This window comes from Podarcis vaucheri (genome assembly GCF_965113315.1).
Source record: "Podarcis vaucheri genome assembly, chromosome: 3".
Taxonomy (NCBI): domain Eukaryota; kingdom Metazoa; phylum Chordata; class Lepidosauria; order Squamata; family Lacertidae; genus Podarcis; species Podarcis vaucheri.
This window is the reverse complement of record NC_138761.1, coordinates 91,022,791-91,042,502: the sequence shown is the minus strand read 5'-3', so window position 1 is coordinate 91,042,502 and position 19,712 is coordinate 91,022,791. Positions and strand designations below refer to the sequence as shown.

General features: G+C 42.8%; 1 long non-coding RNA gene across 1 annotated transcript in view; it reads left to right on the top strand.

Moving 5' to 3' along the window:
• LOC309529980 overlaps window positions 1-19,712 on the top strand; it is a 98,443-nt gene that overhangs the window by 48,790 nt on the left and 29,941 nt on the right. The window lies entirely within an intron of this gene.

The following is a 19,712-nucleotide window of genomic DNA, read 5'->3' as shown; positions in this document are numbered from 1 at the left end:
ATACCCTCTGGCCCTGGACTCAGATATAATGCAAAGAGGCCTATTGATTTGTTTCAGGGTGGAAGATCTACAGGCAGAAACCTGCCCCTACCCAACGCAATTCTGCTGAAAGCCACCTTGAAGGTCTCAATATGGTAGGAAGATGAGACATCAGATTTGTTAAGTAAAATAAAGAAAAAGTAATCAATGCAGGGCGGCTTCCACAACCATGTGCCACAAGGAACCACATAGCTCAACTGGGTAGCAGGAGAAGTAGCACAAATGTGGAGGGAGGAAAGAGGAGCAGTAGCAAGTGTGGACGGCCATCTCTTGTGCCAGGTGAATGAATGTGATCACATGCATGCAACAACCATCTTAAAGGAACTGCCTCTTGGGGAAAGGCCTGTTTCAATTTCAACGTGGTTCAGAATAACTGAATCAAAGAACTGTAGAGTTGCAAGGGACTCCAGGAGTCCTCTAATCCAACTCCCTGCAGTGCAGGAATCACAGCTAAAAGATGGCCATCCAACCTTTGTTTAAAAACCTCCAATGAAGGAGAGTCCACCACCTTCTGAGCTAGTCCATTCCACTTATATATGTACATTTGGGGAAGGCCTGTAGGTTGTCCTTGGAGCTTCTACCTCATTCAAAAGGGTCCAAGGTTCAATCCCCCAAAAGGGCTGGGAATGTTCCCTGTCTGAAATCCTGGAGAGTATACGTATTGATCTAGATAGACCAATATAATATACTCAGTATAAGGCAGCTAATAATAATAATAATAATAATAATAATAATAATATTTTTTTATTTGTACCCCACCCATCTGTCTGGGTTTCCACAGCCACTCTGGGCAGCTTCCAACAAAGATTAAAAATACATTAAAATGTCACATATTAAAAACTTCCCTGATCAGGACTGCCTTCAGATGTCTTCTAAATGTCAGGTAGTTGTTTATCTCTTTGGCATCTGATGGGAGGGCATTCCACAGCGCAGGTGCCACTACCGAGAAGGCCCTCACCCTGTAGCTCCCTGTAGCTTTGCTTCTCGCAATGAGGGAACTGCCAGAAGGCCCTTGGCACTGGACCTCAGCGTCCGGGCAGAACGATGGGGGTGGAGATGCTTCTTCAGGCATACTGGGCTGAGGCTGTTTAGGGCTTTAAAGGTCAACACCAACACTTTGAATTGTGTATACAGCTGGTGCCTAAAACAATAAAAGATGCTCTACTCTACCCAGCTTACAGGAAGAGTGAATCCAGGAAACCCCCTGCTTGTAATATTATCCTGTTTTTGTGTGTAGCTGCCCTCATTTCTCTAAATATTTGGCACTATCTTTCGGTTTTAAGTCTTCCACCCTCATTGTTTGGCGTTACGAGCACTGATACCAATTCTGAATAGCTCCAGTAGTTCTTCAAAGCTTATACAAAATAAATCTTTCCCCTCTAACATCCTTTGTTAGCCAAATGGTGATAACTCAGGCAAGAACAGTACTATTAAAAAGATGACCTTGTAAAAATGAAAGGTTGAATTAGGGGCAGGAATGTTTGAAATAGAAATTCCCAGCAAATCCTTGGTACACCGTTGACTCTGTCTCATTTCCTGAATGTAAATATTGAAAGACCTTGAAGGGTTTCCATCATGAGAGCAGCAGCTGTTTGCATGGGAGTGAATAACTGGTTACATTTTGTACATTCATTTAATTCTCAGAACCTTGGGGGTTTTGTTTGTTTGCCTTTAAATGTCCTGACACATTTTACGAAAGAAAGATCCTGCCGTTGTTCTTCCAGAAAGAAAAGTCAGAGATATTATACAATCTCAGTTGCCGCATGCAGGGAAAGAGGGATCCCTGTTTCACATTTTAGACCACGTGGGACTAATTCTCAAGTCCATATACACTAAGGACCACCCCAAGAAAGGTTGCTGCAGTGAAGCAGCAAATGGTGCCACCTCTCCCCTTCAGATCCAGGTGAATGGTACTCAAAGTTGGACACATTCTCTTGGCACCTGAAGCAAAAATTTCGCTAGTACCCATCCCCTTCCTGCCAGTAAAATATAATGAAAACTAGGTTAAAACCCCAACTATCTACTGCCCTTTCCTAACATCCAGAATGTCTTCACTCTGTCTAATGGTAGAGCCAGCCCTAGCAAGTCCACTGGTTCACTGAAGCTAAGTTCAGACATTTCACTAAACCATGTTTATGCCGTTATAATTATTTTAGCCTTTAAGGTACTACAACTCTGATGCTTGTGCCTGCTTTAGTTTCCCATCGGCTCAGCACTCAGAACCATAAGTTCAGTCCTGTCTCCTTAAAGCAGAGCAATGGCCTAAACTGTGGTTTGGCAGTGAATTCAGATGTGACAGCAAACCGCAGCTCGCACAAACTGCAGTTTGCAAACCAGCTTTAAATCCTGGTTTGATACCCTGGTTTGCCAGCCTACTGCAAACCACAGCATGGAAACTGGTGTTGCTTCAGTCAGTTACAAACTATGGTTTGGCATTATGTCTGAATGTGGTCACAGAGAGACTATTAAATGGACCTGTGTATTTGTGTCAAAGTGACAAATACTCTTGATTTAAAAATAGTGGATATTTGAAGTCTGTCGATAACACTGCTATAAATATTATGAGATGTAAAAAACGGAAGCAGAGCAACTGCTGTTTAAGAGCTTTCTTTTCTTTTTCTGTCGCTGTGTTGTATCTTTAACATATCCAAGAGCTGGTCCTTGAACGTTGCTGCGAACTTTGCTCACACCATAAAGCCTGAAATCGTTCTCCCATGTAAACTATACAAGGAGCAAAATCAGGTGCCTAAATCTGAAAATAATTTCCAAGAGAAATATTGCCAGGGGAAGAAAAATACTTTGTCACTTTGCATCAAGTTACATCTTCCTATATCTGGCCAGATGACAAAAGGAGATGCTCTCCAAAATGATGTGTTGGAAGTCATCTGATGGCCAGGACATCTGAAGTCCTTGCCTGCCTTAGCCTCCTAAAGCGGACCTCCCACTGCTCCCTATGCCTCAGAGAAGCCCAAAGGGCAAGTCTTTGTAAGAAAAGTATGCCTGGGGTTTAGCTGCTTAATTCATACTTGGATGCTTAAATAAGGTCTCAGTTCTGTATTGTGAGCCATGTGGGTGGACAGCTGGAACTTGCAGTCTTGTCTGCAGAAGTCTAACTGAGGTATCTGAAGCTCATGAATGCTGTTACATTCACAACATGTGTGAAGAGAAGATGCCCATTTATAGGGTCACCTTCAGACTTGGTATTTCATGAAAGGGATTCAAGAACATATTGAAAATCTAGGCTTATGCACATAAAGTGGATTAAATTGCTCTGTTGCCCTTAAGAAACCCATTCATTTTTTAAAAACAAAACCAAAAAAACAAAATGGACTTCCTGCAATTAGGAAAGTGATGGGGACAGGTACTGTAACATGTAGGATGAATGAATGGTTAATGGGAAGATGTGTAAAATATTATATAAGGACATTGTCACCATATAATATTTTTGGGGACAAATCAGAATGAGTGCTCCATAAAGACCTGACACTTAGTTAAACAGCTGCAAATAAAACATTTTAAATGTGTTGTAAAGTACAATATGCAAATGTGACACTAGATGGTGAGAGAGAGCTATGCCAAATTCAATGTATTTTTCAAAACCTTTTTTTAAAAAGGATTTTCATAGCGTTTTTAATATGTGTGTAGATTCCACCCTCATATAGTCTAATCTCTATGCATGGTTTGAGCAAGAAAATCAAAATGGAAGCTTAATAAACAGGATGTCTAGAAGAGCCATAAGTTTTTGTTGTTGTTGTTTTTAATCATTTTTATTAAGTTTTCCATTTTAACAATCCAATCAGATCACATTAAATATTCCAAATTATACATATGCATATCAAATAATCCAAATATTCTGCCAAATTATAATTTTTTTGTTGGGACTCCCCATGCTTCAAGTTCGGGGGGTCTCTGATCATCTCTGCTGCTTTTGATAGTCATTTCTAATAGTTCCTTTAAATCTTCCTGTTGCTTCCCCATCTTTCACGGCCTCTGAGTTGTAGAAGTGCCATAAGTGTTTGGATAGGGACTTGGATGAGCTATTTGAAGATTCCAGATTCTGTGCTCTGTTGAAAACTGTTTTTATTAGATTTGGCATGTTCTTTTTATGTGCAGAGACTGCATGTGGTGGGATCTCCATGGGGCTCAGCAGAACCCACTCACCCAGCATTCCTCCACAAGAAAATATCAGGGGAGCTCTAGAACTTGAGGAACTTGACTGGCTAGAAAAATGACTGGGGGAAAGAAAAAACAGCAATGCAGCAGGGTGATGAATCTGGCAGTTGCTCCAAGAATACACATAAACACAGTCCAGCATAAAGGTAAATTAGGTTTGCTATGCCACTCTCTCTATGGATTAAGCAGGGCAGCATCACAAGGCTTTCTTAGATCTTTCCTCCCAAATACAGCTGTTTTAAAGCCGTTCCTTGGCTAGACACCTTGCTTAGCTCCTGCTTTGTAGTGATTTACATGGGGGATTCATGGCAATTCCTGAGAACATTTCTTCTTCCTTTGCCTCCCAATATGGCACCCTTCCTTTCTCACAGTCCTGTAAGCATCTGTCTTCTCCACCAAGATGCTTTATCTCGTTATTTTATCTCCTCTTGTAAAGTGCTTTAAGATGCTTGTATGAATGGGGGTACATAAAATTAAATTGAATTCAATTGATTATTTTAGTAAAAGTAAGATTTTTGGGCTGTGAAACATTGGCTTCTGTGAGAATTTTTAAAGGTTATAACTTTTGGCAGTAAAAGCAAGGAAATTCAAAGTTACAGCTGTCACGCCAACTTTAAATCAACCTTTTTTTATTAGGTGTGCCAGTGGTCTAAGATCACAGGAATCGATGAAAGAGGACATGGTTTGCAATCATAAAAATACAAAGATAACACAAGTGAATAGCAGAGAACCTGCACAAGCGACACAAAACCCCCACATATATTAAGTAAAATAGAAACATTGCCATCCGATCCCACCCCCACTCACCTTTCCCCCCTCCACCTATTTCCCCCTTTTCTTCCTAATGTCTCAACAAATGAAACTGATCTGTAATAAATGTTACTTGAAAAAATAGACACATTGCACACACTTTTGTAAACCAAGAACATCTTTAATAAAAATACATTTAAAAAATACAAAGATGTAAGATTCAGAAAATGTGAAGTTTCATATTTTTAATATTTAAGTCCCAATCAATTTGAGGTGGAATGTTGTTACCAACTTGTTTGTTTCTTATATCCCACTTTTCCTCCAAGGAGTTCAGCACTATATACATAATTCTCCTCTCCCCTATTTTACCTTCACAACAAGCCTGCAAAGCAGGCTAAGGCTAAGGAATAGTGACTTCCCAAAAGTCACCCACTGGACTTTGTGGCTGGGGTGGGATTTTGCCACTAGATGTGTCTCTTTAGATTTCCATTTAACTTAAGATAGGAAAATTGATGGATGGACCCTGCCTTTAGGATGGGACATACATAGTCCAGCTGGTCTTTTCATACCTCCTTTTCCAACTGCAGGGTGCCACACAGAATCATAAACTCATAGAACCATAGTTCTAGTTACAGGTAGGTAGCTGTGTTGGTCTGCCGTAGTAAAAAAATAAATTACTTCCAGTAGCACCTTAGAGACCAAAGTTTCTTATTGGTATGAGCTTTCGTGTGCATGCACACTTCTTCAGAGACACTGAAACAGAAGTCACCATACCCTTATATATAGTGAGAGGGTGGGGAGGGGTATTACTCAGAAGGGTGGTGGGAATGGCTGATAGGTGTGGTAAACCTGTTGACAACTGTTAATGACTGCAATTGGTCTTACAGGAAAAAGCAAGGGGTGAGATGGCTAAAAATAGCTTTATCATGTAGAATGAGATAACAAACTTAGTTGGTCTCTAAGGTGTTACTGGAAGGAATTTTTTATTATTTTGTTTCATAGAACCATAGAATTGTAGAGCTGAAAGATTTGCTCTACCAAATGAACTATCTGATAGAGGAAGAAGCTGTAGAGCAAAATAACCCAGGCAACTCGAGTAAGTAAGCCAAACCATATGCATTATAGAGAAACCATCTGCTAGAGAGGAAATGTAAATGCTACCTTTGTCATTTGGATTTTTAAAAAATTACTTAGAAGTTAAGTCCCAAATAAGCGTATTTAGGCCAGAAGCTTTGGGTTGACATTTGGGGTGTGTCTTTGTGGTAATAACTATTTGGGCTATTATGATGAGCTCCTACATTTCAAAGTTCACCACTACACACCACTGGCAGTGATCTGTCTTTAATTTTTTTGTAGGGTACAAAACGATTGCTTTTAGGAAATGGGATATAGAAATATGAAGAGTGAACCTATTACTTGTGAAGAAAGATTTCTTTAGGAAGATTATGAATAATGAAAGTAGTCTGTGATCGTATTTCCTCCTTGATACAAATAATTAATTAGGTAATGAAATCTCTTTTATCACCCTAACATAAAATTAAAGACCCAGGGTAAATGAGGTTTCAGCCTAATTTCTCAACAGAAGCATTCCCTTGTGACCCTTCATGTTAGTACAATAAGGGAACTTTGGGTTGAAAGAAGCTGTGTATGTGATAAAAGAGGCAAAATGGGCCATCAAAGCTCCACCGCAATGCTTAAGTTCCCTAGCTCTATCTAGTGGCTGAAAAGACACATTTGTCATTAGAAAACCATGCCCCCAGTAGGATGTGTTACTGGATGGAATTTATTTTGTTTCCTCTGCCTTATTTGTACAGTGGGAAATGTAGTGAAACTTTGGGGTAATGCCTGCTCTGACGCAATGTTGTCTAGCCTTCCTGCAAAAAAAATGGGATGAATGCTCAATAAATAGGTCATCTGGAGGTGCTCAGAGACTCTTGCTGATCTACTGCAAATCACCCCATGATCTGTCAGTGGATCCCAATCTACCTTCTGTCCACTTAGATTATGCAGCATAGCTTACTCAGTTTCACTAATACAATGCTCCAAACAAATTTCCACTAAGTCATTTATCCTTTTTTGAGTTAATGGAAATAATAAAATCATTTGTCAACCAATGATCCTAACCTCAAGAGATGCGTGTTAAAACCTGACTATGGCTGGTGCTTCCTCTCAGCAGTCAGTGCTTCCTCCCACCAGCTCCCAACATGTTCCACACTACTGGTTCTTCTGCAACAGCTACTACAAAGCCCATACATTCCTTCCCTCTTCTGTCATGGCCCAGGCCTCAAGATCAGAGGGGGAGGAGCAGGCTGGGTCCAGGGCTGATATACCACTGGCAGAGGAAATGGATTTGGTTTCTGACACAGAGCCTGACACAGGACATTCACAAGTGCCATCCTCTGAGCCTGGGGGTTCACATGTCTCCTGAAAGATCCCACACAGTTCTTGTTGGTGCAAGAACTGTGCCAGATAGGGGCCTGGCCCTTTAGGTACTGGTCTTCAAGCAAAGGGGTGATGCTTGGAGGTCATTGGACTGAAGGCTGGTCTATATAAAGCCTGAGTGCACCTCCAACCTTATTGGGAGCAAGTTGCTCACTAGGAGCTGTCCATAGTACTGAAACTGCTCAGCAGCTTTTCCTTTGGCTCCAAGCTGCCCTTTTCTTCACTCCCCTACAGTCACTGGCCAAACCTGCAAATTTAGCACCTTTTAGTATGGGTTGCTGTATAGCAGGGGTGGTAAGCCTATGGCCTCCAAGATGGTGATGGACTAGGAGTTTCATCATCCCTGATCACTGGCCATCCTGTTTGGAGGTGATGGGAATTACAGTGGTACCTCGCAAGACGAATGCCTCGCAAGATGGGAAACTCGCAAGACGAAAGGGTTTTCCGTTTTTGAGTTGCTTCGCAAGACGATTTTCCCTATGGGCTTGCTTCGCAAGACGGAAACGTCTTGCAAGTTTGTTTCCTTTTTCTTAAAACCGTTAATACAGTTGCGACTTGACTTCGAGGAGCAACTCATAGCACGTGGTGTGCGTCTCCGTAGGGGCAAGAACGCGTGAAGGCGGGTTCTGAGGGAGAGGGAGCTTTGTTTCGGCAAAAAATAGCAAGGCGCGCACACTTCCCTCCCCAGAACTCCCAGTTAGGGAGGCCAGGCTCCGGGGCTCTTCGGACGGGGCTCCTTCCTTCTCCCCCCCCCAGCACCCCAGCGGTGACAAGAGCGCCTGCCCGGGCCCTCCGGCTCTCGCCCTGCGAGGGCGCCCCCTATCTGCATCTCCGCGCTTTCCAACCCTGCGATGTCGACGGCTGCGGCAAGCAGTGTGTGTGCGCGTGAGTGTGTGTTCTCCTTGCCCCACTCGAGTTAGTCCTGGCGCAGCGCAGGCAGCAGGTGAGCCGCCCTTTGGCAGCGCGGAAGGCACCGGGCCAGGCAAGGTCAGCTCGGGAGCCACCGGGGATGCGCCCCCGCGCTCCTCTCCAACGGGCTGGATGCACCCCTCTCCGCTCGCGCGCTTCTGGCTGGCTGGCTGGCTGCAGCAGCAACAGGGGCAATAGGCATCCACCGTCGCCGACGCTCCCTCCCTCCCTCCTGCCCACGGCGGACGGCTGGCTGGCTGGTGCTCTTGCTTTCTTTCGGGCTGCTGCTGCAGAAGGAATTTTGCACTAGAAAACTTTTAGGCCGGTAGGAGTTTTGACTACCGCGGCGGCAGCAGCAGCAGCAGCAAGACGGCGCCGACTGTAGTGCAAAGGGTCAGAGAAAGGTGAGCCGAACTGATCCCGGGGGCTCAGGCAGCAACCTCTGCCCCGCCTCCCCCCACGCCCCATGCCCGCCTCTCCCTCCCTCCCAAGCACCCCCCTTTTTTGAGGTTTTTGAAGACTTTGGTGATTTTTGAAGCTTTTCCAAAACTTTCCCGACACCGTGCTTCGCAAGACGAAAAAAATCGCAAGATGAAAAAACTCGCGGAACGAATTAATTTCGTCTTGCAAGGCACCACTGTAGAGTTTGATAATATATGGAGATATCACAAGTTCTCTAGCCTTGCTGTAGATTTTGCCTTCTCTTCCACTTGGGCTCCCTTGGTTCCAGCATGTGGTTGGCAGAAATGATGTCAAAGATTAGACACAAGTCTCTCATTGTGCTTCTCTTCATATATCTGAAATGTTTGGGAGCCGCAATGGCAAACTGTAGCTCATGTGGTGTTATAGGATGCTGAGTTACCCTTTCAGTGGCAATCCACCACAGCAATGCAATGCCCACAAGCAATTAGATCTAAGCACCAAACTTTTCTCAACAATTTACTCCCACACCAAATTGCTTTTTGAACACATGAGCGATGTGTTGGGGGGGAAAATGTTTACTGAAAATTCAAATTCTTTTTTTTTTAAATCATCTTTAAAGCTTGTTTTTTAAAAAAACAAAAACAGCAAGGCTATATCAGAGCAATGCAGTTATATCACAATCCTTTTAAGAAGCATAGAGCACAAGGAAGGGTTATCAAGCTTAAAACATTTTGAAACTTACTTTGATGAACATTTGCAAAACTCATAAAGAGATTTTTTTTTGTCCTTTGGTAAAGCTTTTATGGATAATTTAAAAACTCTAAATGCATGTGCATGTCAGTAATTTATTCTGCAGAGATTGTCATTTAATTGAATTGTAACTAGCATAGTTGTTCTGACTACACCCTCAGGAGGCTTTGAAAATGAGAAAAAGAACACTTTAGATTGTTTCTCCTTGATTAGAAAAAAAGAGAGAGAGAGAATGCCCTACATATTTTTTGAAATGCTGGATCCTCTAGCTGACAGAACCACGGAGTCCTGTAGAACAGATTAGACATTTTCCAGATATCTTGAGCTATTATAGGCAAACATGTTGCAGCATATTAAAAAAACAACCCTGCACCAGTTACTCGAGGGTATTTTTTTAAATGGAGAACAGAAAATTCATTTTATTATGAGAAGACTGCAGCATATGAGCACAATCTTCATCAAGTTGCCACCTCTTTTTCTGGCAGTGCCAGGCCCGTAGTATATTTTGACTGAAAACTAGGGGAACAAATGGGGGAGCAGGAAACTGGGGGTGGAATCTGCTACCCGTCATTGGTCTATGGAGTCATCCCTGAATGTTCCTCTCCTTTTAACAGCTAAATGAAAATTATCCGACAAGGGCAACCAAAATAAGGAGGTGGAACATCTCCCTAATGAGGAAAGATTACAACATGTGAGGCTTTTCAGTTTAGGGGAAAAAAGACAAGGAGGATCTGATTTTGTTGTTTAGTCGATTAGTCATGTCCGACTCTTCGTGACCCCATGGACCAGAGCACACCAGGCACTCCTGTCTTCCACTGCCTCCGGGAGTTTCGTCAAATTCATGTTGGTCGCTTCTATAACACTGTCCAACCACCTCGTCCTCTGTCGTCCCCTTCTCCTTGTGCCCTCAATCTTATCCAACATCAGAGTTTTTTCCAGAGAGTCTTCTTTTCTCATGAGGTGGTCAAAGTATTTGAGCCTCAGCTTCAGGATCTGTCCTTCCAGTGAGCACTGCCTTGTCATGGCAAAGGGGCTTGAATAACTCAGAGAAGCTATGAGCTATGCCGTGCAGGGCCACCCAAGACGGACAGATCATAGCCAAGAGTTTAGACTAAATGTGATCCACCTGGAGAAGGAACCAGCAATCCACTCCAGTATCCCTGCCAAGAAAACTCCATGGACAATAATATTGGGATCTAATAGAGGTGTATAAATTATGCATGGTGTCAAGGGAGTTAATAGGGGAAAGTCTTTCTGCCTCTCTCATAATACTAGGACTTGGGGACAAGCTAAAAGTTGGAAAATTCAGGACGGACAAAAGAAAAGTACTTCTTCACGTATCATAATGGCATTTGCTCTCACAAGATGTTGTAATAGCCACCTTGAATGACTTTAAAAGCAGTTTAGACGAATTCATGGAGGATATGTCTATCAACAGGGACGCGGGTGGCGCTGTGGGTTAAACCACAGAGCCTAGGACTTGCCGATCAGAAGGTCGGCGGTTCAAATCCCCGTGATGGGGTGAGCTCCCATTGCTCGGTCCCTGCTCCTGCCAACCTAGCAGATCGAAAGCAAGTCAAAGTGCAAGTAGATAAATAGGTACCACTCTGGCGGGAAGGGAAGGAAACGGTGTTTCCATGTGCTGCTCTGGTTCGCCAGAAGCAGCTTAGTCATGCTGGCCACATGGCCCGGAAGCTGTACGCCAGCTCCCTCGGCCAATAAAGCGAGATGAGCGCCGCAACCCCAGAGTCGGTCACGACTGGACCTTTACCCCTTTACCTTTACCTTATGTCTATCAACAGCTACTAGCTACAGTGGGCTATATTCCACCTCTCCTGTTAGAGGTAGTAAGTTTCTGAATATGAGTTGCTGTGTGTCACAAACAGGGAGAGTATTGCCACACTCAGGTCTTGATTCCTGGCTTCCCAGAGGCATCTGTTTGTCTACTGTGAGAAGAGATGGGCTAGATGAGCTTTGATCCTTATCCAGCAGGACTTTTCTTATGTACTTATCAACCCAAACTTTTTCCAACCTAGCAAAAGAGTCGTTTGTAGCTTTTGTGTCTGCCTTACAGCTGTTAATGGGATAAGAGCTAACTCATGATAAAGGTGACAACCCTAAATTATTCAGAAACTATAGCCGCTTCTTTATGAACAAGGGAAACAATCGTTTGAAGAAATACAAGGAAGTGAATCACTCACAGACTGAAAGGAAAAGAAGATGCTAAAGTTTGTTGTTATTCCTTAGTTCATTATTGGCATGAGAGCTCAAAACAGAACTCAGTAAACAAACGTATTATGGAACTGAAGTTTATAGGCCCCTGAATCCCAAAATAAGCTTTGCACAACCCCATATCCTATATCTCCATAACTGGAGTGGGGGGCTAACTCTTTCAAGAGCCACAATCCAATGAAAGCCAGCGTTAAATAATGCACAATGGGCAATGCTCAGTGATGTGTGATGACCCTTAGCTGCCAAGATAGTGGTCCAAAGCTAATCGCAGGGTGCATATCCACATCTCCAGAGTGTCTTCTTTGAGATAGCAGTGAATTGTGTCCAGCTTAATACTATATTTTGGTGTAACACACTGTCAAGTGTGTGTAGCAGGCAAAATATAGAGAAAATAATATATTAAAAAGTGGGGTGGTGCACCCCAAATTAAGTTTTGTGCTGTAGATTTTTGTCGCTGTTACCTTGTAAATGGGTCTACACATTGTAGATGGTGAAAAAATGACTTGAAGGCCTCTAAACTGGTGACTCCACAGCTTGAGAGCACCTCTAACAATATTTCATAGCTGTTTAGCTTCAATGTTTTGCAAGGCAGTAGCTATTTCCTGTAATCTCCCTCTCCCTATTACTGCTCAGTAGAATGGCAGCCTGCTGACAACCATTCCTGGGTCATTTGGAGGAAGCTAGGTTAGAAATACTTTAGCAGCTGGGCCTAAATTGACACAGTTCTTTGCCATTTGTCCTTATTTGATGCTGACATTCCTAGGATGGCATGATGCTGAGAGGCCCAAAGGAAACCTTTGTCACTGTGTCTGAAAGTTAGAAGAAGAAAATGGAGACTTTTGAGGTTCACAAACCACTTGTCCAAGCTTAATGGGGAAGAGAGAGTAATGATGAAAAAGACTTTTCAGGCACTTTCTACAGCTCTCCTCAGGCTTTCTATTTCTGTGTGAAACCAACACATGAGTGGGGATGACCATGCTAAGCTACACCCCTGCTATAGCTCCCATTGCCCTCCACAAAGTGAGCAGTGAACTACTCAAAGTAGTCATCATTCATACGCCCGTGTGGACAAATAAACCATGATGGTTGTTCAAGAACTTCTAAACCATAAAGATCCTTGATTGTTGGGAAGCCAAGACAGCCCCTTTGGCCTCCTTGGTCCATTTCTTAGTATTATAAACAACTGACATGTGCTGCTCTTGTTTTCAAAGCCATAAAATCCACATTATTCCAAACAAAGGAAGCAGCTTGCTCCAGTCATTTGATGACTTATCACACAGTGAGCCTTATTGTGAGCCTCCACTGATTTATCGTACCGTACCAAGGAGTATGCTGTATAATTCTGTTTTGCGCATCCTACTGATTTACTGTAAAAATGTACCAAAGATTATACTACAGCTTTGTAGCAAGACTTTCACTTACAAGGCCATGAAACTGGACCACGTAACTTTGCCATGAAACACTCTGATTTAGTAAGGAGCACCAGGGGGAGGGGGTATTACATTGTGCAATTCTGGACTCTCTAATTTACTGTGGTGCTCTCAGCAAGTCCTCTGGGTTGGCTTTAACAGCCTGCTGATGGAAGCAAACCATTCTTCCCAAGTGGCAGCAATGAAGTGTCTACATGAAAACTTCCTGAGCACATTGTCCGGCCACATTTTTGCCATATTTATTACCAATTCTCCCAATATTCATGGACAAGGTTTTTAAATGCCGTAATTCATCCAGGAGCTTTTTATAAACACTTATATTTTGGATTTCAGTAATCTGCTCAGCTGAATGAGCATGAGCTGGATCTGATCCCCATGGCATCATTGTAGTCATATTTCTTACAAATATAAGCAACTGCAAAATCTACATGCGGAGGTCACATTGAGGCATGGAGCCACCTCAAATTTGGTTACATATGTGCAAAATGTACTTCTTGTTTGAGAGTCCCAGGTTTTCACTGTAGGGCCCCATTCAGAAGAAGCATCTGTTGATATCTTTAGCAGCGGAAAGTGGTGTAGAGCTTTTTATTGCAGAAGACCTCAGGTTCAATTCCTGGCATCACCAGGTAGACCTAGGAAAACACAGTGTCTGAAATCCTGGATAGCAGCTGCCAGTCTGTGCAGAGCAGAGGTGGAGAACCTCCATCTTATGGACCTAATTAGACCTGCCAGCCCTTCCCATTTGGCCCACCAAACCATTCTGCTCAAGCCACACCCACCTGCCCCAAAACTGAGGTCATATGTGATGTCAGTTGTGGGGCAGATAAAATCCCAGAAGGGCCAAAAGGAGCTGATCAGCAGCACTGAAATCCTTTGAAAGGCACTTGGAACTGTCAGCTGATTGCCAAAGCTTCAAAGCACAGCGCAGGGCTCTCTACAAGAAGCAACAAGTGTCTGGTTGTTGGGGCTTGAAGAGAGCCCCATGCACAGCTGAAGCACTGACTTCAGGGAATTTCTCGTTCCTGAACCCTTTAGAGCAGCCAAGTGGGCTGCAGCAAGCAGCATGGATTCAAAGCAAAGTGGACCAATTGTCTGACTCAGAGTCAGGCAGCTTGCTACATTCCAAGCATCCAATAGCCTTTAGGATGCTCTCCCAGGGACCAGAGAATTGCAGCCTCTGTGATATATTTTATGAGTTCATTTAAGCCACGTGAGCAGGCATGGGTGGGATGATGATGTCACAAACAACATTTTGCTATGCAAAGAAACTCCAGCAAATTGTTGGTTGATTTCCAGCAGTGTTATAAGAAAGTGGAAGACCTGCATCAAGATTTTGTTGAATGCTTCTAGGAAAAAGAAAACCAATTCTTTGCTAACACCTGAAGATTCCACCCACCCACCCCAAAATATTGAGTATATGTAGAGTACACATACTTAATTACAGTTGTCATGCAAAATAAGACATGAAAGGTGGTACCATTAGAATCTCAACAGTTATTTCTTACTCATTCTTTTCAGGGCTACCATCCTACATACAGCTGAATTGCTTAAATCCAATTTACTTCAATGGAATTTAAGCTGGTAACTGAGTCTATGATGACAGCCGAAATCTTGAACCATTAATCACACCCGGTGTTAAAACCATGAAATTATTGTTGACAATTTATATATCCCTCTACCTCCTCAAAATCTACCCATCTCGGTGTGTTAAGATTACTATGCATAAGCTTCTAACAGATAAGTTTTTACTTTTTTAAGAAGGATCAAAAGAATAGTAAATCTTGGACTAAGCATAGATAATGTCAAAGTGGCTAAAGGCAGTGAAGAACCACATGACCCACACTGCCACAAGAAATGGCTGTGTGAGCCAGTCCATAGCCTTCTGCTCTCTCCTCACTCATTCTCAAATCAGAGTACCCAAGTATACTCAAAACACCCTTTACAATATACAACTGCCCTCTGTCCCTGCCCCATACCTGACACCATACATGACTTCAGGTGTAGGGAAGGTGTGCATGGCTTTGAAACAAAATACCCTTGTGGGCCAAATGTGGGAAGCCCAATGGACCAAATTAGTCCTGGGGCCAGTGGCTCCCCACCACTGGTATACATGGGCCAAAATCTGTTTGCACATTAAAATATATAATTTGCTTGTTGTGGCCTTCTTTGGCTTGTTTGCAACAATCATTTGCAAGCACACACAGGGGTAGCTTTCAGGCTGGTAACCCAGCAGAGGTTGCATTAAGCCAGCTGTCTCATGAACCAACACCTCCTCAAAAAGCCTAGATCTCAAAATGCAGAACTCCTTCTTCAAGCTGCTATTATTATGCAGATGGCAGCAGCCTCACAGGTTTAGAACTCAAACCAATGAGCCCCCCTAATGTCCTTGCTAACTGAAACAAGTGGCAGATACCAAAAATGAGTCTATACAGTACCTTTATCTCACACTCTGCCTGACCAGCAAAGTTACAAGCATCTTCCTCTTAATACAGGGACGGGGAACCTGTGGCTCTTCAGATCTTCTCAGATCTTCTCAGAATGCAACTCCCATCATTGCTGACCATTGCCATACTGGCAGGTGCTTCCCTGGGCAGCTCAGTTGGCACAGCATGAGACTGTTAATCTCAGGGTCATGGGTTTGAGCCCCACATTGGGCAAAAGATTCATGCATTGTAGGGGGTGGAACTGTTGGGAAAACGCCCACCGGGAAGGGTGTCAACATCCCAAGACACCGAGGCGTCTCTCTGGTGGTCACTCTCTGGCTGGAAACTGCCCTCAGTCCAGAGAGACGAGTAATAAGCGACCCCTCCATCCTGAGAGGAGCACACACATCTTCTGGTATCCCATCACAGAAGAAAGAGACAGTCAGTAGTCTACACACTACTTTATTTACAGACTCTACACGGAGCTCTCATCCAACATATCTGCTCTCCTGAGCAGCTAGCACAGAAGTCCGACTTGACACTCACTTCACTCAGAAGCGAAAGTAATTCTCTCCAGTTATTGAGAACAAGCAGAGACTTCCTGTCTCACGCTCACAGACATTACATGATGTCAACAACCATTGTGCTGCTCCTCGCAGCTGGTGAGATATAAAGAATCCCAACAGGAACTAGATGACCCTTGTGGTCCCTTCCAACCAGGGCTGTAGCTAGGGGGTGGTGAGGTGGGCCCCCACCAGGAGCGCAGGGGATGGGGGGGTGCAAAAGCGCCTAAAAATATGTCCATAAATATAAATCTTGATTATTGCCTAATAAGAAATGGTTTTAAATAGAGAGTGAATTGAATGAGTGGAAAGGGGAGGGGTTGGAAAAGAGGCGGAAAGAAGAGCTAATTTGTCTGTGGCTGGGGGGCACAATCTGGATGGTTCTGCCAGGGGCGCAAGATCACCTAGCTACGGCTCTGCTTCCCACTCTACAATTCTATGGTTTTAACATCTGTAATACCAGGGTGGATTTTCTTTTAGAAAAGTGAATCAGCCAAAATCATGACTGTCACTTGCTCTCTCCCTCCAGGCTACCCCATAGCACTCTGGAAAATGGAAGCCACCACAACCCCGTGCCTTTTCTACTGGGGATGCAGGTCCCCAACTTTAATTTATATCTCACACCTTCGTTCCAAATAATTATAATAATGCCGTGGGAACCTTATATTTTACTTTGCATCCTGCAGAGCATGAAAAGGTTACAAAAACTAAACAACAAATTAATCAAACGTCAAGGGGGAAAGATGCATAGTAGCTGTGGGCATTTGTGTTACCCTTAAAAAAAAAGATATGTGGTATTTTTCTGGGCTGAAAACCTACAGTGATTTCTGATGGAAGCAGAGACGACTGTCAGTTCTGTGGCGTGCTGCTGCCCTCTGCCTTGAGTCTGGAGAAAAACTGCTCCTCCTGCTCGTGGTGTTCATGACAAACAGCATCAGGAGCCATTCTTTACAAATCAAATCCCATTTTCATAACTCAGGAATCTAAAGCTGTCATTAGACACATGGGACTGTGAGTAATGCTGAGCTCTGTATCTGTCTATCCGTCTATCTATATAGGACTGTCTTACCGTATCTCAAAATAATATCTACCCAGGCATAATAAGCAGGTGCAAGGTATCATTATTGTTCACTGCGCAACTGAAGACTTGCCTGTGCAGTCATAACAGAGTCATTCAACACTCCTGCAGCATGTCCTTGCATCTTGCTACTTGACATTTCTGTTCTTAACTCTAGTTCTCACCAGTTGCTTTCACCTTTTCGTTTCCGTATTTATTCTCTTCTCCTTGTTCCTTCTTCCCGTTGTCCTCTTCCCCCTTCATTTAAATTGTTGCATGCCTGGGTGCCACACCCTCCATCATCCAGCTGGCACATCAGGGAAGGTGCTCTTACATATGAACATGGATCTCCCGTGTGTGGAGGATCTGTACACATGTGCCCTTTCTCATACATGCCAGATGCATGAGTGGTGTGGCACAGCTGCCAGGCACCTCCACAAAAAGCACACACAGAGTTTATCTCTCAGTGCAACAAAAACGTCCATTGATTCCGGAATCTTAATTTAGAACAATTTAAGAAGAACTCAACATGAACAGATTTCAGAAATAACCTCCTGGCAAGAGGACAATGGCTGATTAAGCTTTTTAAGTGTGGGCACATGTTATAGACATAAGCACTTATACATGTATTGTTTTCTGTAGGGGGGGGAGGAAGCGCTGTGCATTTTTGTTATATTTTAAAAGCATGTGGAATTGGGTTCATGAGTTACACATATAAAGACACCCAAAATTATTTCATTGGGGAAGAGCTGTTTGTTTTATGCTCATGGAAGAGGCATGTGAATAATCAAGTATCACACTTTTAAATACACTGTACAAAATGGACAAAGGCACACTCCTCCATTGTCCCCCAAGACCGACGGATGCCAACCAACCAACAAAATGGACAAAGGATATGGAATTAATATCCTTTTGTTGCTTTTATTTTGGGGGGTCATGCAACAAAATACACTCCAGGGAACTAAGTTTTATTTGAAAATCAAACCCAATAGCCCCAAATCAGTCCATATTTATACTCAGCAAAACAATACATTTCTGTCCCTGTTGCAAACACACTTTTCATAAATAGTGTTGAAACCAACAAATGTCATATAGATACATGCAAATTAAGATCACAAGCATAATTTGTTTCAGCATGTCACTTTTTTAAAAAAAAAATCTTACGAAAAACGGTCCATTTATGTTATCTAGCAGAAGTGTTTTTCTCTTCCATAACGATGAGAATTTTTATATTCTTCATTATGCATACAGATGATATTAAAAGTTGTGCTTTAAAGACTTAGGTAGCATGTTCCAATTAAAAATATATGGATCGATGAAAGAATTCAATACTTGAATAACTCAGTTTTAAGCCTAAACCACACATGAAGGAGGACCACTTGAGGCTGGAGATGGAGGATAACATTACTGATAAATTCCTGCACCTATATAAAATCAAAGATATATGAGGTATTGGTTCTAACCTACACAGAGGAGCCTTCAGAAATGTGACCCCCCCCAACAATATATAATAAAGCAAATATATCTTTTAATGAATTGTGGGTTTTTTGTAGGCATCTGTCAATGGTATAATGTGCCTGTGTTTTGTTTTGTTTTAAACGTGTTGTATGTCACTTGGAGAACTTTGGGTAACAAGCAATCAACAAGTCTAAAAAAATATTTTTAGTTTCTTGGAGTTTGTTTCATCTTGTCCGCATTGTGTGACTGCAGGATTTAACAGTTACTGAAAGGAACATTTTTTTAAAAAAAATGTTGCTAAACTACAGCAGATGCAAGCTAATGGAGAAGAGCGTCGTGGCATCCATCAGAATTCTGAACTACCTAATGAAGCAATCCACCTTGCTGTGCAGATTCTTCCACAGATTTCTTCCTTAGAGTGCTACGATTAAAAGCTGTTATTTTATGCCACGTTCAAGGGAAAGATGTGTAGGTTGCAGGTAAAATGAGAGGTGCACTTGTACAAAGGGCTTTACTGCATTTAATGAGATAAGCTAACAGACAGAGCCGAATTCACATGTGATGTTTCAAGGCAGAGTTGGTTTGGCCAGTTACTAAGAAAAGTATCAGTTCCAGAAGGTGCAGCTTCCAGCAGGTCATGCTACAATGGATATTGTTTGGCAGCTTAAATAATAAATGCAGCTTCATTCATCCCTTGTGGTATCTCCAGTGACCTCCTACAAAACGTAACAGACCAACTTCACACTTTGAATTTAAACCAATTCAGTGCCATAAAATATTAATATTTTTCAATAACAAAAAACCATTAGCGTCACACAATGGAAACTTTCCTGCAGCATGTCTGATGAGGAATGAGAGGGAAGTTATCTAGTAACCAAGGCATGCATCTACCCATCTTCCATGCTTGCTTTTGGGTTATTGATCACATCAGTATTCTCCTTCTTAGATACAAAGGCTTGGAGGCAGTGATTTCCGCCCTGTCCTGTGTTCATCGCAATCAGCTCCACTTCTGTTCTGCTACAGCTCGACTTCTGCTAAAACCTACATTATTCTCCTCATCCTC